The following is an 8,705-nucleotide window of genomic DNA, read 5'->3' on the forward strand; positions in this document are numbered from 1 at the left end:
AAAACTGTTAAAATGAAAAAATATATATATATAATTTAAAAGTTAACAATTTAAAGTTAAAAATAGAACTACCATATGATCTAGTAATTCTACTTCTGAGTATATATCCAAAAGAAATGAAATCAGAATCTCAAGAAAATATCTGCAGCCCATGTTCATTGTGGCATCATTCACAATAGCCAAGATACGGAAATGACCTAATTATCTGTTGATGGATGAGTGACAGATAAATGGATAAGGAAAATGTGATAGATATAGGTATATCACATTGCTATCTCTTTTTTCTTTATTTCTATAGTATTTATTTATTTTAATTGGAGGCTAATTACTTTACAATGTTGTGGTGGTTTTTGCCATACATTCACATGAATCAGTCATGGGTGTACATGTGTTCCCCATCCTGAACTCCCCATCCCATCCCTCTGGGTCATCCCAGTGCACCAGCCCTGAGCACCCTGTCTCATGCATTGAACATGGACTGGCAATCTATTTCACATATGATAATATGCATGTTTCAGTAGTTTTTTTTATATGAATCTCAAGCATGTCTTTATGTGCTTTCCTACTTCAGTACGTGTCTCTATATCAAGTCATGAGGCTATATATTTTAATATGTACTATTCATCAATTTAAAAAATGAATAAGTAATAAGCACATTAAATATATAAATTAACATTTCTTTCCTCACCATTTTCATGTTTTCCTTTAAATCCTTGGATATATTTATATTAAGCGCTTAATTAATGAAAGTACTCTGTCATTTATGGCTCTGTTTCTACTGACTGACTTTTGCCCTGGCTGTGAAAGCAGCACATTTTCCTGCTTACTTACATGTCTAGTAATTTTTTTATTGGATCTTAAATACTGTGAATGTTTGAGCATGTGGATTTCATGTCTTCCTTTAACTCTGTTCTGGAAGTCAGTTAAGTTACTTGCACATCAGCCTGAGCTTTTCTGGACTTGTTTTTTGGTTTCATCACAGCAGATCTAGAGTAGCATTTATTGCTGGGCTGTGTGTGCTGTGCTTAGTCACTGAATTGTGTCTGACTCTTTTGCAACCCCATTGATTGTAGCCCTACAGACCCCTATGTTCATGGAGATCCTCTAGGCAAGAATACTGGAGTGGGTTGCCATGCCCTCCTCCAGGGGATCTTCCCGACCCAGGGATCGAACCCAGGTCTCCCGCATTGCAGGCGGATTCTTTATTGTCTGAGCCACCAGGGAAGCCCAAGAATACTGGAGTAGGTAGCCTATCCTTTCTCCAGGGGATCTTCCTGACCCAGGAATCGAACCTGGGCTAGCTTATCCTTATTGCTGAGGTATGATATTTCTTGGGGTTTCTCCTGAATGCCCTGGATTTTCAAAAGGTTTCTTTATGCTGGCTGGTGAGAAACTGAATGTCTTTCAAACCTGTGAGAGCTCTGGGAATGTCAGTTTACAGCTTTGTGGTAGTTCTTTGCCTGACTTTGTGGCATTCCATCCTATGTGTGAATAGCTTAGTGTCAAGCAATCCAATCAAGTCCCCATGCAGATATCTAGAACTCTTTCTCTGTGTTGCTCCCTCCTTTCCAGTCTTCTGCCCTGCAAATTCCAGATTCCTCAGTCTCTCAAACTCTAATGTCTTTCTCTTTAACTCACAGAGACCACTGTGCTCTTCAAGGGTTTTTCCTTCTCACTGCACGGTCCAGAAAGTGCCTCCAGACAGAAACCAAGGGCTGTATTTATTTTCCTTCTCTCAGAGATCACTGCCTGTTGTCCAATATCTAAAAACAGCTGTTTCATATAGTTCAGTTTTCTAGGTTTTTTTTTTTTGTTGTTTAACAACAAGAGAAAAAGTTTGATACAATTGCTCCAACATGGTTGGCATCAGAAGTCACAGTAGAGATTTTTAAGCAGGGATATGATCATATTTGTTTTGAAGGAAAACCTGGTGCCCATCTGAGAGTCTCTTGAATGGACAAGAGGTAATACCTAGACAGAAAGACAGAATAGATTATTTAAGCTGTCTGTGAAGGAGCCGATGGTGGTCTGAATGGGAAGAGCAGCAGGGGAACTGGAGAAGTGTGAAGACATGTGAGGTGGGACTGGCAAGATTTGTTGATAGACTGGATGTACATGACAGGTGAAATAAGGGGTTCAAGATGAACCTCACTTATGGTAGTGCCATTTATTGAGACTGTGGAAGAAGAAGCTTTGTTTTTCTTTTTTTAAATAAGTATATTGTCTGTAGTGAGTTCATTTGTGGACATGTGGAATTTGAGTCGCTGGTGAGCTGCCCTACCAGAGGAGGCAGTTAGATACGTAAAATTCAGAGGAGAGCTGGTGGCTGAAAAAATCAATGTGGGGTTTATGGCATATACATGACATGGTAAATGAGGCCACGGGAATGGGTGAAATTGTCCAGGGAGGGGGTGTCCAGTGACCAGAGAAGGCAGCCCTAGACAGAGTGAATGTCTTAATTTCTACCAGAGACCTGGATGCTGAGAGAATGGGCCACAGCTCAGGGAAGTTTTGATGGGGAGGAAATGGGATCAAGTGGGAGCCCTGCTCATCCTGCCCCTGGAGAAGAAGCCCTGGGGTGCACTGCCTGGGGGCTCAGGGCCCAGGGATGGGAGCAGGGGTGCTAGGAGAGAAATCACCAGGCCCCAAGGCACATTCTGCTCACTTCAGTGTTCCTTTGGTTTCTGTCTGGCCCTGCCTGTCTCACCTCCAGGCACTACCATTAACAGTAGGACAAAGAAATGGAAAACTAGGGCAAAGAAACGCATAATAGAAATAGAAATAGTTTCTAAACCCCAAAGTAGGAGAAAACCTCAACTGGTATTTTGGAGGCGACAGGCAGCAGTTGCCACTCCGTCTCCACAGGCCAGCATTGTCAACTTGGCCCTGCGCCCTGCAGCTGGGCCCTGTGGCCTGGCCCCACTCCAACCCGCCCACATATCTTCTCCCCCACTTCTGGCACTGGGAACCATGCCAGCGCCTCCCCAGGCAGCCCGCCATGTGGCCAAGCCTAGGGAGCAGAGTAGGAGGACTTCGGAGTGACTGGGACAGGGAGAAGCAGAAAGGCCACCGCTCTGGGTGGTGCTGGCAGGGATAGTGAGCCCAGTCCTGTGTGCCCACCCTCAGTGCTCTCCCTGACTCTTCTCTCCTAACCTCACTCATGCCTCCTGGAACTAAGGAACTAGCCATGGTGTCACCACACAATTCTGACTCGAATTCATTCTCTGTTGGCCTATTGTTCTTCCGTTGGCTCTTGTCTGTCTCCTCAATGGGCTGCGGGGCCTTCCCAGGCCCGGGACCCGCCAGCAGTTGCTGTTTGCTTGACTTCTCCACAGTCCACCTAGCTTGGAAACATGCCAGGGCCACGCTGAAGGGACACTTCTTCATCAGCTTTGCCGTCAACTTTGCAGTCAACTCAGATACGTGGCCTGCTGACTGACTTGTGATGAACTGCAGCGTTCCTTTGAACTGGGGAGCCTCTTGGGGCACGTACAATAGGACCTGGTTCCCCCTGGTTTCATTTGCACTCAACTTCTCAAGGGCATGGCTTTTGGGTAGAGCAAGGTATAGCTGGATTTCTTTTCTTTTTTTTTTTTTTAGGCCCTGCTGTGGGTCATGTGGGATCTTAGTTCTCCAACCAGGGATTGAACCTGTGCCCCTTGCAGTGGGAGCACAGAGTCTTAACCAGTGGACTGCCAGGGAAGTCCCTGGATTTCTTTTTTTGAATTAAAATAAATAGTTGGCATTGAAACATGTATATTACTATATGTGAAACAGATTGCCAGTCCAGGTTCAATGCATGAGACAGGGTGCTCAGGGTACCCTGGGATGACCCTGAGGGATGGGGAGGGATGTGGGAGGGGGGTTCAGGATGGGAAACACGTGTACACCCATGGCTGATTCACATCAATGTATGGCAAAAACCACTACAATATTGTAAAGTAATTAGCTTCCAATTAAAATAAATAAATTAATTTAAATAAATAAATAGTTGGGGGCCCTTCCAGACCATCAGAAGTGAGCCCATACTCATCCCCTCCCCCAGACTTGGGAAAACAATGCTCTCTCTCCAGTGGGTACTGGACCTTCTGGGCTGCAGGGGGCATGTGTATCTACGAGGCTACTCATCTTGATCCACTGCATCTTTGACTTCTGTCAGTGGAGGTACTCGGAGAAGCAGACATAAGATAAGATTAAATATGCAAGTGCGGCCTTGGGGGAGACCCCTGTGAAGGATGCAGGGGAAGAAGTAGAAGCAGGCAGGGAGCATCTTCCCATCCCAGTGCAGGACTGATCCCTGAGAAAGGAGAGGAAGAAGGAAGGAGGCACGATGTGATTGCAGCCTGGTTCTGAGAAAGTTTAGATCACCGGGAATTACCTGAGCAAGGCTTGCTTATTGGAGGAGTCTCGTCCCAGGGATGGGCTGGGATTGGCATCCTTGCTGGACTTAGTCATTGGCTGGGAGCAGCCTGGGGGGAATTTGGCCTTGATATAAACACCACCGTGGATCCCAAAGTGGAGCCCCTGGGGCTGTTGGTGACTTCTGCGTCCCATAGGAGTAGCTTTTCTTGAGGGGAACTCTGAGCAGCACATCTCCATGCCCACCTCACCCTCCCTGCAGCCTCCTGGGCTTCTCCACTCTGCCACCTTGCCCGGGACTAGTCTTCACTGGTTTGTTCCCAAGGTAATCATTTCTTCCCTTCCAGCCAGACTCAGGGCCAGACAATCTGCCTGGGCCTCCTCAAGCTCCACAGCAGGGTCCAGGCCCCCAATTCCTGCCTGGGCAGAGAGCTGCTTGGAGCAGGCTGGGAGCAGGGGCCAGTGGGGAGGGACTGGGTGCTTTGGTCCGCCTATAACTCTTGCATTAATGGAGACTGCCATACCTTTAATTCCAGCTAAAAATTTGAACTTTGAGCTTTTCCTCAAACATTTATAAAACAACCTTGGGTGATATGACCCAGTGGGGCGGGGAGGAGGGGGAAAGACTGGATTCCATCCCAGTGGGGACTACTTCTTTTATTCTAGCCCTAGCCATGGACCGGGCTTCCCTGGTGGCTCAGACAGTAAAGCGTCTGCCTACAATGCGGGAGACCCGGGTTCAATCCCTGGGTTGGGAAGATCCCCTGGAGAAGGAAATGGCAACCCACTCCAATACTGCTGCCTGGAAAATTCCATGGACTGAGGAGCCTGGAAGGCTACAGTCCATGGGGTTGCAAAGACTTGGACACGACTGAGCGACTTCACTTCAGCCATGGACTAAGCCCTAATCCAACCATAACCCTAACCTCAACCTAAACCCCAACCCTAGTCTGCCTGCTGAGATGGAGTGTGAAAGATTCAGGTCCATACCATTCCCAGCATAGGAAGAAGAACCTTATGACATCTGAGGGGAGTGGAATTTGTTCATTAATTCCTTCTCATTCAGTTATGAGCCCTTAGTGAATCTGAAGTTGAACAGAATAATTTCCTAGCAAATGACAGGGCATTGGAACCTGCCCTCTGGGCACTTACAGACTCAGGCTGGCAGTGACAGCTTGGAGTCCAAAGGCAATGTGCGAATGAATAAGGTGTTCTCTCTTGATGGATCAAGGCTGAAGAACTTGAAGGGATGTGCTGTCACGTTGAGGATGCACCTCTGGTGGATGGCAGGGGCAGAGACTGTACTGCTGCCCTCTCGTGGGTCCAAGAAGCCTTTCTCTTTCCTCGATACACTTGACTTCTGCCAACCTCCAGCAAAAGAGCCAAAGACAGGCCTACGGGTGAGACCCATTGCCTGGGAATTTGGCCCAGCCACCAGCAGAGAGACAGACCTCCATCTGGGCTCTTCTTTACCAAGAGCAGTTCCAGCACGAGACTAGGAAGCATCCTATCAGATTTTCCAGGCCAGTCCCACTTTCCCATATCCAAGCCATGTGTCCAGAGTTCTGGGTCAGAACATGTGTTCCCCTTAAATAAGAAGCCTAGAAAGGAAATGTGCGGCAGCTGGCTTCAGCCAGTTCTTATCACCTCAGTCATTCCAATATCCCCCTCCACACCAAAGTCTCCGCCAACCAGCTGTGGTCAGCTATGTTCTTGCTCAGAGCTTTCTTTTAAATTGGTCCTTATGTCTAGCTGCTTCAGAGTAAATCCAGGCTCACCATCTGCTGCCTGCAAGGCTGTGTTTCCCCAGAAGACTGCGAGTTCTCGTGGGCTGGGCCTACACTTTCCTCCTTCTTGTGCCCCTGGGAGAAGGGCTCTGGCACCCAATGGACATTCTTTGTTGAGTGCCAGCTCTGAGCTAAGATATTGCAGGGAATACACGAAGTTCCTGCTCTCACGAACTTGACGTTCTAGTGGAGGGTAAAGGGGATCACTGGAGGGCAAACCAGGAGAAGACACTTGTTCCACCCACAGATTCTGGGCACCCACTGTGTCTGTCCCAGGCATTAGACCAGATCCTGGGGGCCTACCACCAAAGCAGACTGGTGCCTGGGCCAGGAGAAACCACCAGTTGGACTGGGGTCATGGCCATCCTTCCAGAGGAAATATTTTCTCTCAGGATCCTGGTTGGATCTTCCATTAGCTCTGGTCAGCTGCCCACTGCCCACTGGCCCACTCCTTTACCCTTTTCCCACCACAAGCAACACAGGTGGGCCAAGAGCATGCAGAGAGCTGTTCATCTGTAATTCCCTGAGGAACCGGTCATGGCTTCCTTGAAGGCCTAGGGAAGAAGGATTGGGTTTCCAGATCTACCTGAGAACAGAGGGCGCAGAACAAGGACAGAAGTAGCAGCAGCCTTCCTTTGGGAAGGAGTCATGGAGTCACAAAGAGTCAGACACGACTGAGCAACTGAACAACAACAACAACAAAGACTCAGCCACGATTGACTGTGAATGTGGCAGTGACAGTTCTTTCAGGAGCTGACGCTTGGCAGAGAGCAATGTTTGGAGGAGGGAATGGATTTGCCTGGAGGGGGCAGGTTCTGAGGGGAGGCCCTACGTAGGGACAGCTTGGTGAGGGCTCCAGCAGACAGTCTTTGTTTTCCTCCTCCTCTTCTTCTTGGCTGACACCGTGTGATAAGAATTGTGCTTATTCCTTCACAAACATTATCTTATTTTGTCCGCAGGATACTCTACAAGGAAAGTCCGGTATCATCCCATTTCACAGATGAGGAAACTGAGGCTGAAGAATGTTAGGTAACTGGCTCTTCCTAGGCCTGTTCGAGTCGGCAGCGGCAAGAACCTTTGGCCGCCTCTGCAAGGTCCCGGCCATGTTCAGCTCCAGCGCCAAGATCGTCAAGCCCAACGGCGAGAAGCTGGACGAGTTCGAGTCGGGCATCTCCCAGGCCCTGCTGGAGCTGGAGATGAACTCGGACCTCAAGGTGCAGCTGAGGGAGCTGAACATCACGGCCGCCAAGGAGATCGAAGTTGGCGGTGGCCGGAAAGCTATCATCATCTTCGTCCCCGTCCCGCAGCTGAAGTCTTTCCAGAAAATCCAGGTGCGCCTGGTGCGCGAGCTGGAGAAGTTCAGCGGGAAGCACGTCGTCTTCATTGCCCAGAGGAGAGTTCTGCCTAAGCCAACACGAAAAAGCCGTACGAAAAATAAGCAGAAACGTCCCAGGAGCCGCACTCTGACCGCCGTGCACGAAGCCATCTTGGAGGACTTATCCTCGTGAAGCTGGACGGCAGCCGACTCATAAAGGTCCATTTGGACAATGCTCAGCAGAACAACGTGGAACACAAGGTTGAAACATTTTCTGGTGTCTATAAGAAGCTCACGGGCAAGGACGTTAATTTTGAATTCCCAGAGTTTCAGTTGTAAACAAATGACTAAATAAAATATTATTCACAGTAAAAAAAAAAAAAAAAGTTAGGTAACTAGTTTACGAGTTCAGAACGGAGCTAGGAGTGGGACCCGGGTCTGTCTGACTCCAGAGACTTTATTACTGCCACCTGCTGACTGAAGTTTCTCTTGGGGTCTAGGCTTGCTGTGGGTGTCCATGGGACAGGTGATACTTCTGATGCAGAACTGTCCCAAGCCTGACTCATTCATAACACCCTTCTGTCCAGTGTCCCTACAGCTCGACTCCCCTGGAGCCCTTTGGTCCTCCTGGACCTCCTGGGAATTCCAGCCGGTCCACGTGGGCAGGAGCTTGCTCCCCAGGGTATGTGATATCTCTACAGACTCACCCCAAAACGACTGGGATGGGACCAGCCTCCAAGCCCCTGCCCTATCCTGCCCCTCTGCCTCTCTTAGCCCTGCTGTTCTCTGCAGGCTTCCTGCCTCCTGATAACTGTGGGAGGATCTGGCAGCCTGTGCATGAGGTTAGCTGGCCCCCGTCCAGGCTGAATTTCACTTGGTTATTTCCTCACCATATTTCTAACCTCCTCTAGAGACTCAATCTCAGTCTTGGCTGATTCTGAGCTGTCCAGTTGTTAGCTTCTCTGTGGATTTCATTAGTATCTTGTTTATTGGCATCTTACAAAGTTTTTAATGAAGGTGTTCCTGGAGACTGAGCCTGGAGTGGATCACTCCAGTTGGTCAGAGTTTGGTATTAATAAAGCCAAACATGTGGGTTCAGGCACACCAGGCCTGCTGAGCGGCGCTGGGCTGCCAACCGTAGGCTGAGGCTAAACCCATAGGCTGACTTTGGGGACCTGAACCCCAGGTGACAGTGGGTGTGGAAAGTCATACTAATAAACAAACCAGAGTACCTGTAGAGATGC

General features: G+C 48.6%; 1 pseudogene; it reads left to right on the plus strand.

The window, feature by feature from the left end:
• The first annotated feature begins 7,179 nt into the window (after positions 1-7,179).
• Positions 7,180-7,847, plus strand: LOC136153598 (small ribosomal subunit protein eS7-like; annotated as a pseudogene).
• Positions 7,848-8,705: the final 858 nt, after the last annotated feature.

Source organism: Muntiacus reevesi, chromosome X (genome assembly GCF_963930625.1).
Source record: "Muntiacus reevesi chromosome X, mMunRee1.1, whole genome shotgun sequence".
NCBI lineage: Eukaryota > Metazoa > Chordata > Mammalia > Artiodactyla > Cervidae > Muntiacus > Muntiacus reevesi.